Source organism: Gossypium arboreum, chromosome 3 (assembly GCF_025698485.1).
Source record: "Gossypium arboreum isolate Shixiya-1 chromosome 3, ASM2569848v2, whole genome shotgun sequence".
Lineage (NCBI taxonomy): Eukaryota > Viridiplantae > Streptophyta > Magnoliopsida > Malvales > Malvaceae > Gossypium > Gossypium arboreum.
In genome coordinates, this window is record NC_069072.1 from 80,180,937 (window position 1) to 80,201,485 (window position 20,549).

Below are 20,549 nucleotides of genomic sequence, written 5' to 3' on the forward strand. Positions count from 1 at the left end.
TGAGTCTAGTTTCAGGGAAAATTAGCATATCTTAATTTTAAGTTTCGTAGCTCCAGATATAAATAATTTAGTTACTATGACTCGAGAAAATAGCATGACCAGAATATAAGTAAAAATGTAATTATGGTTGTATTACCTTGAGAAGCATGTTGGCATATTGCTTATTATTTTCATATGGACTTACTAAGATTAAAGATTAGTCTCTCCTTTTCATTTCTTTAGTGTTGTCAGGTTAGCTTGGGGTTGGAGATTGTCGGAGGCAGTATCACACTATCAAGCCATCACCTTTGGAGTATTGACATATGTGTATTAAGCACCTTCAAGTGAGTGGCATGTATAGGGACTAAGTTTTTACGATAGATTTTGTTATGATTAGCCAAATGTATTGGCTTATATTGATTCTTTGTATATAGCCATGAGATGTGGCTTATAATGTTTTGGCTTGTAAGCCTAATTATCCTTGCAATGTATTGATGCCTTGTGATGTGGTCATGTGATTATATTTGTTTGATATGAATGGTTAGTATTACGGTACGTATGTTTGATGAATGTTTTATGACCAAATGAAGTGGTCATAATCAGAGAATAAAAATGTGATATGGCAATAAGTCAATAAGGCTTGAACATGAAATTGGTGTGAAATGACTTAGGCAAGCATGGTATAAAGGTATAAGTGATAATTAAAATGACATGTTCAATTGATTGTGAATTGGTGTGTTTAGACTTGGTATAAAAAGAGTAAGAAAAACACATGTATGATGACATATGAATATTGCAATTGCGTCTTCATGGAGGATGTTTAATCATTTACTTGATGCTACATTATATGTGTCTATAATGTATTTAAGTATGTGAGGCATGCTAAATCATTAAAATGATGCTATGATGTGTGTCTTTAAAGTGGTTAAGTTTGTGAAAGATTAAGGCAACAAAAAGGCTTGGAAAATAGCCTAAGTGCTAGCCACACGGGTAGAGACACGGTCATGTGTCTCATGCGTGTGGAGGACACGGCCTATCACACGAGCATGTGGCCTGGCCGTATGGTACAATTTGTTTGCTGACGTCATAAATAGAGAGTTACATGGCCTGAGGACACGGGCATGTTGAAGACACACGGGCATGTGACCCAGTTTCATGAAAATTTTTCTATGCTTTCCCAAAACTTTCCAAAGTTCTCAGTTTAGTCCCAAACTGCCTTTAATGCATGTTTAGAGCCTCGGTAGCTCGTGTAAGGGACATTAAGCATGTGATTAAATGTTTTTAATTTAAATGAAATTTTATGGCCTGGTTTTATGAAATGGTGTACATTTAAGTCCGGTAACGCTCGAACCCTGTCCCGGCATCGAATACGGGTACGGGGTGTTACACATATAGTTATTAAAACAAGCCCAAATCAAATTCCATAAAATGATATAAAGTCCATAATCTAATAAAAAGATCACTTCTGAGAGCATCACCGAAAATCCAGATCTGAGTCCTAATTACGAGGATTACCTGAAACATATACATAAGATGGGTGAGCTTACAAGCCCAGTGTGAGACCATAACAAATATAATCACATACATATCAAAATATAAATCTCAACATATCAATCTTCATAATAATCACAAGCTTTAACAGTGATACTTATGCATGAACATGTCGATCCATATTTTAAAACAAATCACATTTTATAAAATTTTCTACCCATCTCCACTACACACCAATATCGAGTTCCTTAGAACCTGTCCATCCAATAACACACCATTTGTGGACAAGCCACCACATAATTGCCGATAAACGACCACATAACACATTGTGGACAAGCCACCACATAATTTCCAATAACGACCAAATAATCACAGATAAACTTCCACATAACTTCCGCCTTTCACAAAACCCACCCCATGCATGTGATATGGCCATTCTCAAATTTAGCACATATAATCACTTTTCGCATTTCTCATCTAGCCATGCTTATAGTGGCATATTTCTCAATTTTACACATTTACAGTAAACTTGCTCACATTTTCATATATCAATAATATAATTTTTTTATTCATTTAGCATGCTTTAATATATTTTCATATTAAATCATGGATCTGATCACACACACATATATATAACACATATTTATATCATCACATATCAATGAAGCTATGTATCACATAACATAAAAATGAGATTTGCACACACATCATCGTCACACCACAAATCATTGTTTTCATGGACTAAGAATTTTAGGAACACTTGGAATTTGACACCCCTAACTCGTATCTGTCGCCGGAATAAGGTTACGGAGCATTATTGTCAAACCGTAACATAATAACATACATTTCCAAACATTAATATAATCATAGCATAAATAATTCATTCACAAGCTTACCATCCCTTAATTGAGCCCTCAAGGCCCTAGAAGCACTTTAGAAATGATTCAGGACTAAATTGGAAACATTTAGAACATTTAAGAAAAGTTAGAAAAATTGAATTGCAGGGGTCACACTGTAACACCCCATACCCTAGTCTTATTTCGAGATGAAATACGAGGTGTTACCACACTTAAACACATGCTTTTCAATGTTCTCGAGTCATCTAAACTTGATCAAATTTAAAAATTTAACTAAACTCCTTAACAAAAGCCTACAAGGCTTCAAACGTCCATTGGGAACCACTTGGGACTGGCTCGAGTCCTTAAACGACTTTAGAAAAATAAACCTTGAAATAGAAGACACACTCGTGTGTTTATTATAATACGGCCGTGCTGATGTCCCGTGTGAAAAACACAGCCTAAGCCTCTAGGGACACGCTCGTGTCCTAAAACCGTGTGGATTAAATTTTAAATTTGAACCTATAGGGGTTTTCACACGGCCTGACACACACCCGTGTCCATGTCCCGTGTCTCTCACACGACCATGACATGCCCGTGTCCTATCCCGTGAATAAAAATCTTGACATTCTGTTTCTGATGTCAGCAATCCTTAAGGGTCACAAGGCCAAGGCACACGCTGGTGTGCTAGGCCGTGCCCTTCACACGGCTGAGACACACAGCCGTGTCTCTGCTCGTGTGTTTACTACCATGCATACTGACTTGAAATTTTTACGAGCAAGGGACACACGGCTGGACAACACACCCATGGGGCTGGCCGTGTGTCACACACGGCCTAGACACACGCCCATGTGTCTACTCGTGTGGACAACATAGGGGTAATTACCAAGCCCTTTGCCACCTTGAAACACAAAATAACAACATCCATCATGCTAAAGATCATCATAATATGATTCCTCAATCCAACAACCACATTTAAGGCCTTTACACATTTTATACTTACTAAAACAACCAACAAATTACCCACTCATGAAATAACTTCTTGTATTCATATAACAACTTTCAACTTTAGCTATTTTTGCAACCTTATACAAAATGAATCAAAATGCTAAAATAAGCCAACACATTTGGCCAATTTAACAATGACACAAAATTCTAAAGTCAGGGTCCTATACATGCCATAATCAAAATAAATAGATCTAACTATACCGAGTTCTTTGATTGATAGTGTGATAGATGCGTCTGACGTCCGTTGATCCACGAGCTAATTAGGTGGTACTATAAGAAAATGGAAAGAAATAGGGTAAGCATGAAGCTTAGTAAGTTGCATGTAAATAAATATAACGACAACTTCACCATTCATCATCATGCTCATAACACGAAAATGGGCATGAGTACAACTTACTCATCACTATCCAACACAATTCACCTATCATATACTAAGCTCACATCTCATGCATGTAATATCCTGATTTTGGGCCTAGTCGGAATAGTGGTTTCGTGACCACAAAATTCGAGATAGAAATAATTATTTTATGATTATTTTAAGGTCTATGATATGATTGCATGATTGTGTGAAAATTTAAATGAAGAAATTTTATGCATAAAGTGCTTAATTTGAAATTTGGGACTAAATTGAATAAATTGCAAAACTTGTGTTCTAGAAGTATTTTGCATAAAATTGAATTATATTATTAATTAGAGGTCCTTAAAGAGTAATTTTACCAATTTCTAAGTCTATGGACAAAATTGGACATGGATGGAATTTTGGAAAGTTTAGTAGTAAGGGCATTTTGGTCATTTAGGGTAAAATGAATTAAAATACAAAATTAAAAGCCAATTTTGCTCATCTTCAACCCCATGGCCGAATATAGCAAGGAGAAACCATGGCTAGGGTTTTCAAGCTTCCAAGCTCGATTGTAAGTCCGTTCTAGCCTCGTTTTAATGATTTTTACGTTTTTGGAGTCCGTAGCTCGATTTAGCTTATGCTAGCAATAATTTAACCTAGGGTTTATATTTGGAAAAATACCCATAGGTGAAATTTGTGTATTTTAGTGTTTTATGATAGAATGTGAGGTTTTAAATTATGTTAGACAACTTGTGCTACTCGGTTTTAAGTGAAAACGAGCAAAAGGGCTTAATCGGTAAAAATACCTAATAGTCATAAGTACATGTTAGAGTGAGAATTTGATGTTGCCATAGAAGGAAAAATGATCAGCATGTCATAAAACATAAGAAAATAGGCTGAATTTTAATTTACGAGCTTTGGGGCAAAAGTGTAAATATGCAAAAGTTTAGGGGCAAAATTGTAATTTTTCCAAAATATGATTTTGGGTCAATTTGAATAATGTGAGTCCTAATTAGACTATATTTTAAATGATAGAGCAAGGAAAACTGAAATTCGGGATAAAATGGGGAAAATACCAAGTTGTGGGCGAAATGGTAAAATAGCCATTTTCGCATACGAGGTAAGTTCATATGTAAATGTTGGTAACATAGTTATTATTTTAAATGTTTTAATGTTTTTAAATGATATGATAATTATTATGAAATATTATACTTGTGATAATTGTTTGATAATATGTCAAATTATGTGATATACTTGGAAAATGTGAAATACTACCGAGTATCGGTATCGGCATTCCGTAGAAGATGGTTGAGACACATGATTGGGAAAAAGGTCCGTTGAACCTCGGGAATGGATTAGGATACAAGTGACATGTCACTGGGATATTTGGGCATCCGAACTCGTTGAGTTGAGTCCGAGTTCACTTATGGATGCGACGTCCGAACTCGTTGAGTTGAGTCCGAGTTCGTGAGATGTAACTAGGCATCCGAACTCGTTGAGTTGAGTCCGAGTTCACTTATGGATCTGACGCCCGAGCTCGTTGAGTTGAGTCCGAATTCACTTATGGGCTGGTTACATGGTAGCTTGGCTACATATGTGGCACTTATGTGCAAACTTTCCATGTATCCGAATTATATTCCGATGTGTTCAACGGGTAAAGTTCTACTCAAATGGAGGAATACTCAAGATGAAAGGGACGTATTGGTAAGTGTTGTGAAATGGATACTTTGAACAGGTATGTACTTAACCCTCGGGTTGAAAACTCGATATAACAACAATATGGTAAGATGATAAATGAAAAGGTGATATGAATGTCTTGGTGATGATTATGCAAATGATGTTTTATGTTTGCTTATATGGTTATGTTACTTGCTATTTGCATGTGAGCTTACTAAGCATTTATGCTTACTCCTCCTTTTCATTCCTTGTAGTGTTGACAAGCCAGCTCGGAAATCGGAAGCGGTCGGAGGCAAGCTCACACTATCCGTATACCATCTTGGCATAATGGCTTGTATATTTTGAGTATGGCATGTATAGCATTATAATCATTTTATATGTATGGTCTTATGATATGGTTATTGAGTGGTATGGAAATAGAAATGCTTGGTAATGATTAGCCATTGGAATGGCTAATCATGATCATATTTGGTATTATGTATGTCAAATTGCTAGCTAATCCATGGAAACCATGAAATAGGTAAAATTTACCATAAAATAGATTCAGACAGCAGCAGTGACGTGAGTTTGAAAAATCACTAAAAATAGTATAAATGGAATTAAATAATGAATAAGTTATGGAATCGAAGCTTGATGAGTCTATTTTCATATGGAATAAGCGAAACAGGTATATGAGTTATATTTTATGAGATGTTTAAATTTTTGTGAAACAGGGCCAGAGCGATTTCTGGATCCCCTGTTCTGACTTTGGAAATTCACCATAAATTTTACAAAGATAATTAGAAGTCACGCTTTATATGTACAGATTCCTTATTGAGTCTAGTTTTATTAGAGACAAACGGCATAGTCATTGAAGGTCTGTATAGGGAGATATCTGATTCGTAATACACAGAGGTGAGAGTAGTTGAACCCTGAAACAGGGGAGACTTTAACTAATAAACTGTACAAATTGGCCCAACCAAAATTCTAGAAAAAATTAGTAGATATATATATGAGTCTAGTTTCAGGAAAAATTTACAGAATTGGATTTCGAGTTTCGTAACTCGAGATATGATTTTAAAGCGACTATGATGCAGTTAGCCAGCTTGTCTGGAAATTTTAAAATGAATTGTATGAGCTGTTTAATTAATGAATTAAGTCCGTTAACACCTCGTGTTCGACTCGAAATGGTCTCGGTGCGGGGTGTTACATTTAGTGGTATCGAGCAGGTTTAGTCGGTTCTCGGACTAACCTAGCATGTGTAAAAGTTTAGCTATACATGCCAGCGATGCGTGATAGTGTGATGTCTTCCGACGCGTATAAGTACCGTCTTATTTAGGCAGTACTCTCCAACCGAGCTGCACCAACCATGTTCAATGTTAAGTAAAGGTATTTGAGTAAAATTATGATTATGATAAGTCTCGGTTCAGAAAAGTATGAATAAAGGTTTATGATACATATGTGATAATATGTGAGATGAAAGTTCATGTTGTGATAAATATTCATATTTGCTTAATGCTCATATGATGTAGTGTATGTGGCTTACTTGATAAGATGAACGGAATAAATAAAAAGTAGTAGAGGTATGAATAAAGGTCATAATATCATAATCTGAATGAAAATGTCCTTGTCTTGATTGGACGTTGAATGTTGATGAATGTTAATGATATACAATTTTTTATGAGATAAAGGATTATAATGAAATGAACTTATCTATGTTAAATTGTTGGACCTGAATTGTATGATTGTAATGATATGTACATGATGATGCACGAAATGAAAGTTGTGATTGTGATGCAAATATCTATGTTTGTTTGGCCTTATATAATGTCATGAGCATGAATTAATTTAATTAAATGAATGGATAAGTAAAGCTGTCTAGAAAACATAGAATGTATGCATAAGTATATTGTCTAAATGGGACAATAGGAAAATTGGTGTAAGCCAACATGAATGAATGACATGATTTTGATGATGTTACTATGATGATGGAAGTTGTGTCATATGTGTATGTATAAGAAAGTCGAGCGGAGGTCCTACAACCCTCCCCTTACCAAAGTGGTACTTATAATGGAATTTCATGAGATTTGTATTGAATAAGTTTCGATTGAGAACCCAAAGAGTTCGGTGATAGAATAATTATAAGTATGATCCGAGATTGAAAATGAGCTGATAAGTAAAGTCGAGCGAGAAAGTATCGGATTGATATAAAATTATTGGAGTTATGCATTGTCCTAGTTAGAAAAGGAATTCTCCTTGGTAAATCGAATTACTCAAGTGCAAGGTCGAGAAAAGTGTAAATCGAAATTTATTCGAATTGGCCTTTTTAGTGAATGGTTTAATATAAAATTTGTGACGCAGAACTAGTTGGGAAATGATATTTCAAATGTGAATTATCCGAGTGTGACGATTATGACCGGACAGATTTAGATCTCTTTGAGATGTTCTATGTGTTCACCCGTTCTCGAAATATTTCTATGGCTATTGATCTTCGAAGAAATTCTTGTTATATGGGAATGTCTTCTAATTCGGTGTTGGATGAAAGCATTGGTAGTCGATTGGTTTATAATTTATATTGCTCTATTTTATCGGGTATTCTATTTCATTTAAATCGATAAGAATTGATGAGAGAATTCATATGATAATATGATTCTGCTTTCTTCTACTTGATGCTTCATCGATATATATGTATGGGAAGATATATTGATCTTGTTATATTTGATTTCATGGGATTAAATGATGTTTTCTTTTGGACTTCTTTCTTTGAAGAATTATCGAGGTATTCTGTATTTTCTCTATGAATTTGGTTTTCGATTCTCGGCATAGTATAAGTATCTTGGGTTTCTTTATCCTGGATCTCTTTATTCGGATTTCTTTATTCGGGTTTCTCTATCTTGGATTTCTTTATTCGGTTTTCTTGTTATCTTTGTTCATAATTTGTCAATTCGACTCATGTTAAGTCGTTCTTCATTCGTGATAATCATGTCAAATATGACTATACTTCTAATTTGATCTTGGTAATGTGGTGATTTTAGTATTGGGATTTTTCTAATTTCTATGTAAGGATTTGACATCGGTAAAGGCATAGGTGATAAAAGCGCGAGTTTTAGTCGGTATGGTAAATTATTTATTTGAAAGATTTCATGTGACAATTATGTCGGGATTATTTTTCCCAAGTCGATAATAGAATTTCATTTTATGCGTATAAAAGAGTAAATAGTTTGAGCGAGAAGTGTATATTTATTAGAAAGAGTTGAATATTAGTTTAAGTCACTCTGAATGATAAGGTTTCCATCTTGTGAAAGCTGAAAAGTTTATTACATGTTGACAGAGTTCGGATAGATGAGAATATTGGTAGCAAGGCGTCGAACTAGACTAGTCTACATTGAGCAATGACTTCGACTTTCAAGAATGTATTGTTGTATGAATTGTGATGTGTTTCAAGACGGTGAGGTAATGTGATAGTTTAGAGCATCCGATGTTACATAAAATCGGAGTTGTTAAAGGGTTAAAGCGAGCATTGGGATCTATCAAAATTATCCTTGTCAATGTTGATATTGGGATGGAAATGAGAAGGATTATTCTTGAGGCCATATCTGAATTATTTCTATGGCGGAAAGAGGAAAATGTGATGTATCCTATTGTTAAATGTTTGGCGAGATCTATAAATCACATCAGATTGAATGAATTCCTACTCATCGATTCATGGAATTTCGTGTCTCTTTGATTGTTGGATTTCTTGGAATTTCGGTCTCCATTAAATCAAGTTGAGATCCGGGTTTTATGTCATGATATCATGGGAAATTAAGAAGGGTTGAAAATTTAAGAACAGTTGAGAGTTGAGGCGTAAGCTTTTAGATCATATGAGAAATTGAAGAGATGTATTGGAGGTGCAGTCTAAGTGCAAGTTCTTGACACCAAATATGAGATTAAAAGTGAAGACCACTTTTACGGTAAGATTTTAGGGGCGAAAATCCTCGAAGGGGAGGGTTGTAATATCCCGATTTTGGGCCTAGTCGGAATAGTGGTTTCGTGACCACAAAATCCGAGATAGAAATAATTATTTTATGATTATTTTAAGGTCTATGATATGATTGCATGATTGTGTGAAAATTTCGTGAAGAAATTTTATGCATAAAGTGCTTAATTTGAAATTTGGGACTAAATTGAATAAATTGCAAAACTTGTGTTCTAGAAGTATTTTGCATAAAATTGAATTATATTATTAATTAGAGGTCCTTAAAGAGTAATTTTACCAATTTCTAAGTCTATGGACAAAAATTGGACATGGATGGAATTTTGGAAAGTTTAGTAGTAAGGGCATTTTGGTCATTTAGGGTAAAATGAATTAAAATACAAAATTAAAAGCCAATTTTGCTCATCTTCAACCCCATGGCCGAATATAGCAAGGAGAAACCATGGCTAGGGTTTTTCAAGCTTCCAAGCTCGATTGTAAGTCCGTTCTAGCCTCGTTTTTAATGATTTTTACGTTTTTGGAGTCATGGTAGCTCGATTTAGCTTATGCTAGCAATAATTTAACCTAGGGTTTATATTTGGAAAAATACCCATAGGTGAAATTTGTGTATTTTGGTGTTTTATGATAGAATGTGAGGTTTTAAATTATGTTAGACAACTTGTGCTACTCGGTTTTAAGTGAAAACGAGCAAAAGGGCTTAATCGGTAAAAATACCTAATAGTCATAAGTACATGTTAGAGTGAGAATTTGATGTTGCCATAGAAGGAAAAATGATCAGCATGTCATAAAACATAAGAAAATAGGCTGAATTTTAATTTACGAGCTTTGGGGCAAAAGTGTAAATATGCAAAAGTTTAGGGAAAAATTGTAATTTTTCCAAAATATGATTTTAGGTCAATTTGAATAATGTGAGTCCTAATTAGACTATATTTTAAATGATAGAGCAAGGAAAACTGAAATTCGGGATAAAATGGGAAAATACCAAGTTGTGGACGAAATGGTAAAATAGCCATTTTAGCATACGAGGTAAGTTCATATGTAAATGTTGGTAACATAGTTATTATTTTAAATGTTTTAATGTTTTTTAAATGATATGATAATTATTATGAAATATTATACTTGTGATAATTGTTTGATAATATGTCAAATTATGTGATATACTTGGAAAATGTGAAATACTACCGAGTATCGGTATCGGCATTCCGTAGAAGATGGTTGAGACACATGATTGGGAAAAAGGTCCGTTGAACCTCGGAATGGATTAGGATACAAGTGACATGTCACTTGGGATATTTGGGCACCGAACTCGTTGAGTTGAGTCCGAGTTCACTTATGGATGCGACGTCCGAACTCGTTGAGTTGAGTCAGAGTTCGTGAGATGTAACTAGGCATCCGAACTCGTTGAGTTGAGTCCGAGTTCACTTATGGATCTGAACGCCGAGCTCGTTAAGTTGAGTCCGAGTTCACTTATGGGCGGGTTACATGGTAGCTTGGCTACATATGTGGCACTTATGTGCAAACTTTCCATGTATCCGAATTATATTCCGATGTGTTCAACGGGTAAAGTTCTACTCAAATGGAGGAATACTCAAGATGAAAGGGACGTATTGGTAAGTGTTGTGAAATGGATACTTTGAACAGGTATGTACTTAACCCTCGGGTTGAAAACTCGATATAACAACAATATGGTAAGATGATAAATGAAAAGGTGATATGAATGTCTTGGTGATGATTATGCAAATGATGTTTTATGTTTGCTTATATGGTTATGTTACTTGCTATTTGTATGTGAGCTTACTAAGCATTTATGCTTACTCCCTCCTTTTCATTCCTTGTAGTGTTGACAAGCCAACTCGGAAATCGGAAACGGTCGGAGGCAAGCTCACACTATCCGTATACCATCTTGGCATAATGGCTTGTATATTTTGAGTATGGCATGTATAGCATTATAATCATTTTATATGTATGGTCTTATGATATGGTTATTGAGTGGTATGGAAATAGAAATTCTTGGTAATGATTAGCCATTGGAATGGCTAATCATGATCATATTTGGTATTATGTATGTCAAATTGCTAGCTAATCCATGGAAACCATGAAATAGGTAAAATTTACCATAAAATAGATTCAGACAGCAGCAGTGACGTGAGTTTGAAAAATCACTAAAAATAGTAGAAATGGAATTAAATAATGAATAAGTTATGGAATCGAAGCTTGATGAGTCTATTTTCATATGGAATAAGCGAAATAGGTATATGAGCTATATTTTATGAGATGTTTAAATTTTTGTGAAACAGGGCCAGAGCAATTTCTGGATCCCCTGTTTTGACTTTGGAAATTCACCATAAATTTTACAAAGATAATTAGAAGTCACGCTTTATATGTAAAGATTCCTTATTGAGTGTAGTTTTATTAGAGACAAATGGTATAGTCATTGAAGGTCTGTATAGGGAGATATCTGATTCGTAATACACAGAGGTCAGAGTAGTTGAACCCTGAAACAGGGGAGACTTTAACTAATAAACTGTACTAATTGGCCCAACCAAAAATTCTAGAAAAAAATTAGTAGATAAATATATGAGTCTAGTTTCAGGAAAAATTTACAGAATTGGATTTTGAGTTTCGTAACTCGAGATATGATTTTTAAAGCGACTGCAATGCAGTTAGCCAGCTTGTCTGGAAATTTTAAAATGAATTGTATGAGCTGTTTAATTAATGAATTAAGTCCGTTAACACCTCGTGTTCGACTCCGGAAACGGTCTCGGGTACGGGGTGTTACAATGCATTTCATTTAGGTACCTATACCACTCATAACATGGTTATACTTTTCTCATTTAGCTTAAACTGTAACTCTCATCGTTGAACCATTTGGAATGCTATCGGATATTCACTAAGCCTCAAACATAGGGTATAATACCAATGCCATGTCCAAGATATGGTCTTACACTGGCTCATCCATCAAGTCGATGCCATGTCCCAGACATGGTCTTACACTGACTATCGAAATTGAGGCCGAGATATGTCCCAAACATGGTCTTACACTAGCTCTCACATATCTGTGCCGATGCCATGTCCCAGACATGGTCTTACATTGACACCTCTATACGTGCCGATGCCATGTCCTAGAAATGGTCTTACACTGACACATCTCCTGGTCAATGCATGTCCCAGACATGTCTTACACTGGCTTACATCTCGAGGCCGATGCATGTCCCAGACATGTCTTACACTAGTTCTCATCTCAATGCTGACGCCATGTCCCAGACATGGTCCTACACTGGCTCTCATAATGTGGCTGATGCATGTTCCAGACATGTCTTACACTAGCGCAGGAATGACCCAAATGTCATGGCATGAATATCCGATTTGTTCCTAAGGTTCACCCAGGAGTTCTATTATCTTAATTATCATAATGTATAATCATTTCCACAAACAAGAAATTTATGCTATATCAATTCAAACACATATAATAACAATTTAGTTGTATTATTTACATACAACTTACCTCGGATTACAAAATGTAGATGACTAGTTCGGCTTAGTCCACTTGCTTCACTTTTCCCTGATCTAGGCCCAGATTTTGTAATTCTTGATCTAAAATGATAAAAATTCATGAATTTAATCATTTTATTAATCTAGATACTCAACAATTTAAAATTGGGCAAAATGACCATTTTGCCCCCAGACTTTTACAAAATGACCATTTTACCCCTAGGTCTAAAAATTGATTTTTATTGAATTTCTTCATATCTTAAGTCTAGTATATTACTATTTACACTAGAAGCAGTCCAAAATTCTCAATATTACACACCTTTATCCCCTATTTTACAACTTATGCAAAATGGTCCTTTTCAGGGTTTTCATGAGAGATCTCTTCACATAAGTTGTTTATTTCACAACCATGGTTCATTTTCTTCCATAAAATTTCAAAAAACATCATGTCTACTATCATGGAAAAACCCTAGACTTTCAACCATTTTGCAAAATAGTCCCCTCATTTGAAAGCTTATGCTACAAGGGTTCTAAAAATGTAAAAATTTTCAAAAAAAGCCATCAAAGTCACTTACTTGCAAGAGTAGAGAGTGGCTGAAATTTTTGAAGCTCAAAACCCCATAAAATGGCTGAATTTTTGGGGGAAAAGATGGTACAAAAAGGATGATATCTTTTCTCTTTATTTTATTTTTATCCTAGTCAAAATTAGGTCATCAAATTACCTAACCATTTGACCCATTGATTTCCTTGTCCCTATGGCCAGCCATGCCTCTTGGAGGGGGCCTAATTGCCCTTTAAAGACCTCCAATTGTGGCTCTCTAGCTATTTGGTATGTCTATAAAGTAAAATAGAACTTTTACCCTTTATGCGATTTAGTCCTTTTCCCCAATTAAGTATACAATCACTAAAATTAATTCACCAAAATTTTCATACTCTCATATAATCATGCCACAACACATAAAATAATATAAAAGAATAGTTTCTTCAACCCCAATTTAGTGGTCCCGAAACCACTGTTTTGACTAGGCCCAAAACCAGGCTGTTACATAGACGGCTGTGTGACTCACATGCTCGTGTCTCAGGCCATGTAACAATCGAAATAGGGATACACGGTCGTGTCCCAGCCCGTGTTCATGCTCGTGTAACTTTTAAATTTGGGTCACATGACCAAGCCACATGCCCATGTGCCAAGTCGTGCAACTTTCGAAATGGCCTCACACGCCTGTGTGCCAGGCCGTGTGCTAGGCTGTGTAATTGCCTGACTTGAATGCCTTTAAAACTTATAGGGGACACATGGCTGTGTGTCACACACAGCTGAGACACATGCCTATGTCTTAGGTCGTGTGGACATGAAATTGGCCAAAATCAAGCCATTTTCTTCACCCATTTCAAGCTTGTAACTAAACATAATTTGTGCCCAACTTTAAGGCTTCAAAACCTTGCCAAAACATGCATAAAATAACTACTTCAATAGACTATAAATCCATTCAACCAATATGCCAACAAGGCACCTCAAATCCATTCAATCAAATCTTACCTAAACATAGAAACATTGCCACAATTCATGCATACATATCAAGTCCAATACCATTCAAAACTTACCCTATTTTGACCACATTAAAACTATCCCATCACTTACCATATTGACCATTGAAACATGCATTAAATCTTAGCCATATAAACTCATATCATCAAGGCATCAAACATGCCAAAAGTATATAAACCAAAATGACATATACATGCCAAACTATCAACCAACATCAAACATAAGTCCACCTATACATGGCATTACAACCTTGACCAACATAGAAAAACTATCGATATAATTGTTGGATAGTGTGACAGATCTCCTATGAGCTTCCAAACCGATCAAGCTTCTGATTATCTATAAAAAGAGGAAAGAAAGCTACATAAGCACATAGTGCTTAGTAAGTTCTTGTAAACTTTAAAAATCATATTCTATTTCAATGATGTACTTTATAGTATAAATATAAACCTATACCAATGCCAGCAAGATTTATCAAACTATATCACCATCAACTCACAAATGAGTAAGTCCATCAACATCACATATATTTTTAATTTCTAACATAATAGGATTTATAAGACATATTGCACATTCATTAACCTTTTCATAAGATTATGAACCACTCCATTTACTTACTTACCATTCAATTTACTTACTTTCCATTCCATTTACTTAGCATAAGCTTAAATAACATCGTTAATACACGAATTAGTGTGTTTATTCATGACATAGATAAATTTATCCATAGCATAAGTAAATTTCGCACATATAAGTAAGTCATTTAACTCATCAATCCTTTTATATCATCACATTACATCTCAATTATGAATTTACCATTTCATTACCTTTTCTTACCCGTATCATTTACATAATACAAGACATAAACATAAACATCAACCAATTAAATAAGCTTGACACAAACTTAAATATCATCATCAATACACAGGCTAGTGCATTTGTACATAACTCTTTTGGGATCAACCACATGATAAGCCATTTCATAAGGAAATATATCTTTTGATTCATACACCTTTTTATGAACATAAGCATATTTACATTTGGTCACTTAACATTTCAACGTATATCATTAAGAATAAACATGATATAATACAACCCTAAGCTTGGCACAAGCCTAAGCACCATCAACAACACATGTTAGTGCATCAACTTATAATTCACTTGAATTAACATAAGGTAACTCATTATACATGAACAAATTCATTTAAAATCATCATTTTCATGAACATAGGTATACTTTTATTGAGCATTTCCTTTTCAATCCTTTTCATAGTTTCATGACATAGTTCATTTGAACACTTACTGTTCCTTTCCTTTTCATGCATGTTGAACCACTTAGCATAACATCAGATATGTAAGAAAGCTCACATGAAGTGTGGTAAACATATAACCTTTCTTTTTCCTTTTCCTTTACATTGTTGCTCACACGAGCTATGAAATGGGTTTGCTCACACACGCTGACAGTCAAAATATAAGCTACACAATGCTGCTCACACAAGTTGTTGAGTATCCATGATAAATGCAGGACCTCAGCCATCAGTAGGACATTCAAGACCGACACCCGAAACATGGTAACCCTAATGACATGTTATTTGTATCATATGAATTCCTAAGGTTCAACCGGGACTTGATAATCATCAATTCGTCATAATATGGATACATTCATATATATATATATATATATATATATATATTGATTCGTTTACAATACAAACAACATAATAAACATTCAAATTAAACAACATTATACCGAGTACAGTTCATACGAACTTACCGGGCTAAATTGCGGTAATGACTAAGTATAGGGGCTATTTGGTAATTTCCTATTCTCCTCAATTTTCCACTCATTCTTGATCTAAATTAACAATTTCACTCAATTTATTAATTTAGATAGCAAAACCAATTCATTTCATGTAATTTAGTCCTTTTTAACATTTTTACAAATTTGCCTCCAACATTTTACTTTTATTCAATTTAGTCCCTGAGCCAAAAACATGCAAATTAACCATTTTTCTCAAATTTAAACTTAACCAAATTTATTGGGACCTTACTACGGCCCATATTTTTTGATATTACACATTAAATCCTTGTACTTTTTCTATTTCAGCAATTTAATCCCTAATTGTTAAATTCATCAAAAATCACTTAACAAAATACTCATAAATAACAACTAATACTTAAAATTCATCATTTAACATCTAAAATCACAAATATTCATTAATGGTAAAATTTAAAATCTTTAACAACTTAAAAAATAAAGGTCTAGGCTAGTTAGACCTAGTTGCAACGATCTCAAAGCATAAAAAATGATTAGAAATAGGTGAAAAATAGCTTACCATGCAAAGATATAACCATGGCCAAACCTTGAGTATATTTCCATAGAGGTTCAGTGATGAACAAAACAAATGGAGAAGAAAACATCATGTTTTTCTTCTTTTTAACCTTTTTTTCTTTATTTTAATAATAAAATAACATATAAAACATATAAAGTTAAAATAAATTAAAACTTAAATCGTCCACCATCTTAAATCATCCTTAAATTGAGACTTAGACTCAATGCCTTGATTATCACACTAAGGATCTCTTGGGTTGACGTTGTTTGGTCCTTCAAAGAATATAGGAACAAAATGTTAACACATAAAAAACAAACATGTTTTAACACCATTCAAATATAAGGAAAAACAATAGAGAGGAAAGAATGTTCCCAACACCCCTCATGCACTTACATTACTTAGCAATACTAGTAGATCGTTGATAAGTCTTGACAAAGAAGTGGAGACATTTAACGATCTACAAAAATATATGATCGATGAGTCTTGGTCACAAAATAAATAAAATAGGATGATTGAATCTTGAGAAGAGATGGAGAGATCGAAAAAGAAAGAAAAAGGGGAAAATTGAAACCTAGTGGAAAAAATGGTGTCAGCAGAGACGGTGGTACAATGATGGTCCAATGAGGTGAGAAAAAATATAAATAAAGTGGGAGGGTTCAGTCACAATATTGAGAGAAAATAGAAAAGAAAAAGAGTGGTGGAGGAAGGTTTTCCTACAGTGGTTTACGGTGGTGACGATGGCGATGAAGGGTGGTGATTGAAAGAAAATAAGAGATGAAAACCTTGGATGGTGGTGTGGAAGTGGTGAAGCTATATCTCATGGTGGAAGAGTTTTAGATAGTGGTTGAAGATGGTGGTTGTTTGTCAAAAATGAAAGAATGAAAAAGGAATAAATGAAGAAAAATGAGAATATAGGAGCAAATCAGTGGTATGGATGGTAAGAAGGTGGAGTAAGCTTGGTCAAATGTGACCAGGTTCATTGAACCACAACAAAAGGCAAGATATGAAGTTTTGGCAAGGGAGGGAGACATGGAGTGAAAAGGGGATCATGTTACCTCAACATATGGTAAGTTGGACTCATAAAGAGGGAAGGGAATCCTCCTAAACATGGTAACAATGGGGTGGACAACAAACACATTATGCACATGTGGTAGGTCCAGGCTCATCAGTTTCAGCTTCATCTTTGTCCCTTTCATTTTCATTCGATAGCAGCTCCTTTTCATTAGGTGCAAATTCTCCCTTTCTTTATCAGACTCCATGATCTCATTAATAAGGCGCTAAATCAGAAATGAATATAACATTAAGTAATTAAAGATAAAAATAACAAGAAAAAAATTAAAGTAAAGAAATTAAAGAAAAGAAAAATAGAAAATATTTTTTTACACTTTTTCTAATTCGTTAGTGATTTGGAGTTGCTAAGTCTCAAAGAGATGAGTTGCTTTTGCAACTGACCGAGCGAGTTGAGCATTTACTGCTCAATCAAACTATTGGACATAGAGAATTTTTCTGAGGCAAATGTCTTACAAAATTTTCTTCCATTTCCATTTCTAGCAAACCAATGGCCTGGCAATCTTCACTCTCATCAACACATTTTAGGGCATCAAATATGTTGAATGTAACCTGTTGATCATTCACCCTCGTAGTTAGTTTTCCTTTCTGCACATCAATTAGCTGAGAAAATGGTGGAGTTGGTCATCCTTTAGGTTTCTGATATTGTTTTGTTGTGGCATTTTTGTTGGCAACATGATCTAATTCTACCACAACATTTTTCTGCTGACCATTTTAAGATGATGTATGCTTTTCAGTTGGTTCGAGATCTTTTCATGATCGAGTCTTGAGTCATCCTTTTCTATCATGGCATCTTTAATAACATCATTCAACTGAGTTCCACTTCTAAGAGTGATTGCATTTCTTTTCATTTTGATCTTGAATTATCAGTATCACTTGGTAAAGCTCCTTGTGGTCTCGAATTTAAAGCATTTTCTATCTGCCCCACTTGATTTTCAAGAACTCGTAGGGACGCAGCTTGACTCTGGATTGCGACATCATTTTTAGCCATGTACTCCTTTAATACAACTTCCATATTTGATGTTAAAGATGAAAAATTTTGTTGCACATTTTGCTGCGGCATTGGTTGATTATAATCAGGTGGTGCACTAATGGCATTATGTTGAACAACATTACTGGAAGTTCCTAATCCTTGATTACTCTAGCTGAAATTTAGATGTTGTTCCACCCTGGATTGTAGGTGTTGGAATATGGGTTGTTGTCCCAATTGAAATTTTCCATGTAATATATTGATGCCGGGTTCGATAAGCATTCATCAAAAACATGATCTTCCCCACAATAGACACATGTTAGCTCGGTTGCTTTCATTTCCTGTACTAAAGCTGGTCTTTTCAATGTTTTAATCATATTAGTCAGGGAAGATACCTGAGCAGTTAATGAGGTGATCGTATCAAGTTCTATAGCTCCAACAGCTCTTCTACCAGTACCTACTCTTGTAGTTGGATATTGATAATCATTGTTAGCTATCCTTTCTATAATTTCATATGCCTCATTATATGATTTATCTAGAAAAGTCCCATTGGCAAATGCATCAACTGCCATTCTTCTATGGGCATTCAATCCATTATAAAATATTCCCATTTATGTCCAGTGTTGGAAACCATGCATCAGGCATTTTCTAATTAGTTCCTTGAAATGCTCCCATGTTTCACATAATGTTTCATCTTACGATTACCTAAACAATGTAATGTCGTTCCTAAGCTTGAAATTCATGTTGGGAGGATTGTACCTAAGTAGAAATATTTGACACATTTCATTCCAAGATGCCATCGTACCTGATGGTAACAAATTTAACCATGATCTGACACAATCTCGCAATGAATTAGAGAACACTTTTAATCTAAGGGCATCTTTAGGGACACCTTGCTGCCTAAATGAGTTATAGACTTCAAGAAAAGGCTCAAGTACAATCTTGGATCTTCAGTAGGTAAACCACTAAACTTCCCAACCGTTTGTAGCATTTAAAACATTACTGGTTTTAATTCAGTATTCAGCTTGAATATGTGACCTAACAATTCCTGGATTTAGATCATCCAAAATAGGCACTAAATGTTCTCTAATGGGTCTGTCTCTATCATCTATGATTTGAGGAATATCAACATTCCTTTCATTCTAAGGTACTTGATCTTCTCTGATTAGATCATTTCTAATTCTCTTCATTTCTCTTAACTCTTTTCTTCTTCACCTTAATGCCTTTTCAATTTCAAGATCAAAACAATGTTTTGTATCTTTTTGAATACTTCTTCTTATACACTAATACAAACCTGAAAAATATAATATAATACTAATTAACTACTCTAACAAAAATAACAAGAATAATAACAAATCAACTTTTCACCAATATTGCTGATTCCTGACAACGGTGCCAAAAACTTATCGCGTGTAAATAACTAATGCAATTGTGCAAGTGTACACGTCATTCAAGTAATAAAGTGATAAGTAAGTATCATCTCCATAGGGATCAAAAATTGGTAAGACATTGAGTAAGTTATTATAATCCTATTGACTACACTGAATAGTAAGAAATATTCTCAAGTTGAACAAAACGTTTGTATAATGAATTAATGAAATCAATGCTAAAAACAAAGAATTGATATGGAAAATAAAATGTCGTGGAAAATTACAGAGAAAAGAAAGAGTATTTCTATTGTTGAATGAATAGGGCTGAAATTATTCAAGTGAAATGTTCATATCAAAATAATGACATGGAAAAATATTGTCTAATAAGCTGCTTAGAGAGTCACTACTATAACTTGCCTATTTCAATAGCTAGATCTTAAGCTAGAAATCTAAGTTACAGTATGTCTACAGAACTCTGGATTAA

General features: G+C 34.5%; 1 non-coding gene across 1 annotated transcript; it reads left to right on the top strand.

The window, feature by feature from the left end:
* The first annotated feature begins 19,322 nt into the window (after nt 1-19,322).
* LOC128290963 (small nucleolar RNA R71) lies at nt 19,323-19,429 on the top strand. The gene has a single exon (XR_008280742.1). It is a non-coding gene; the product is annotated as a small nucleolar RNA R71 (small nucleolar RNA).
* Nucleotides 19,430-20,549: the final 1,120 nt, after the last annotated feature.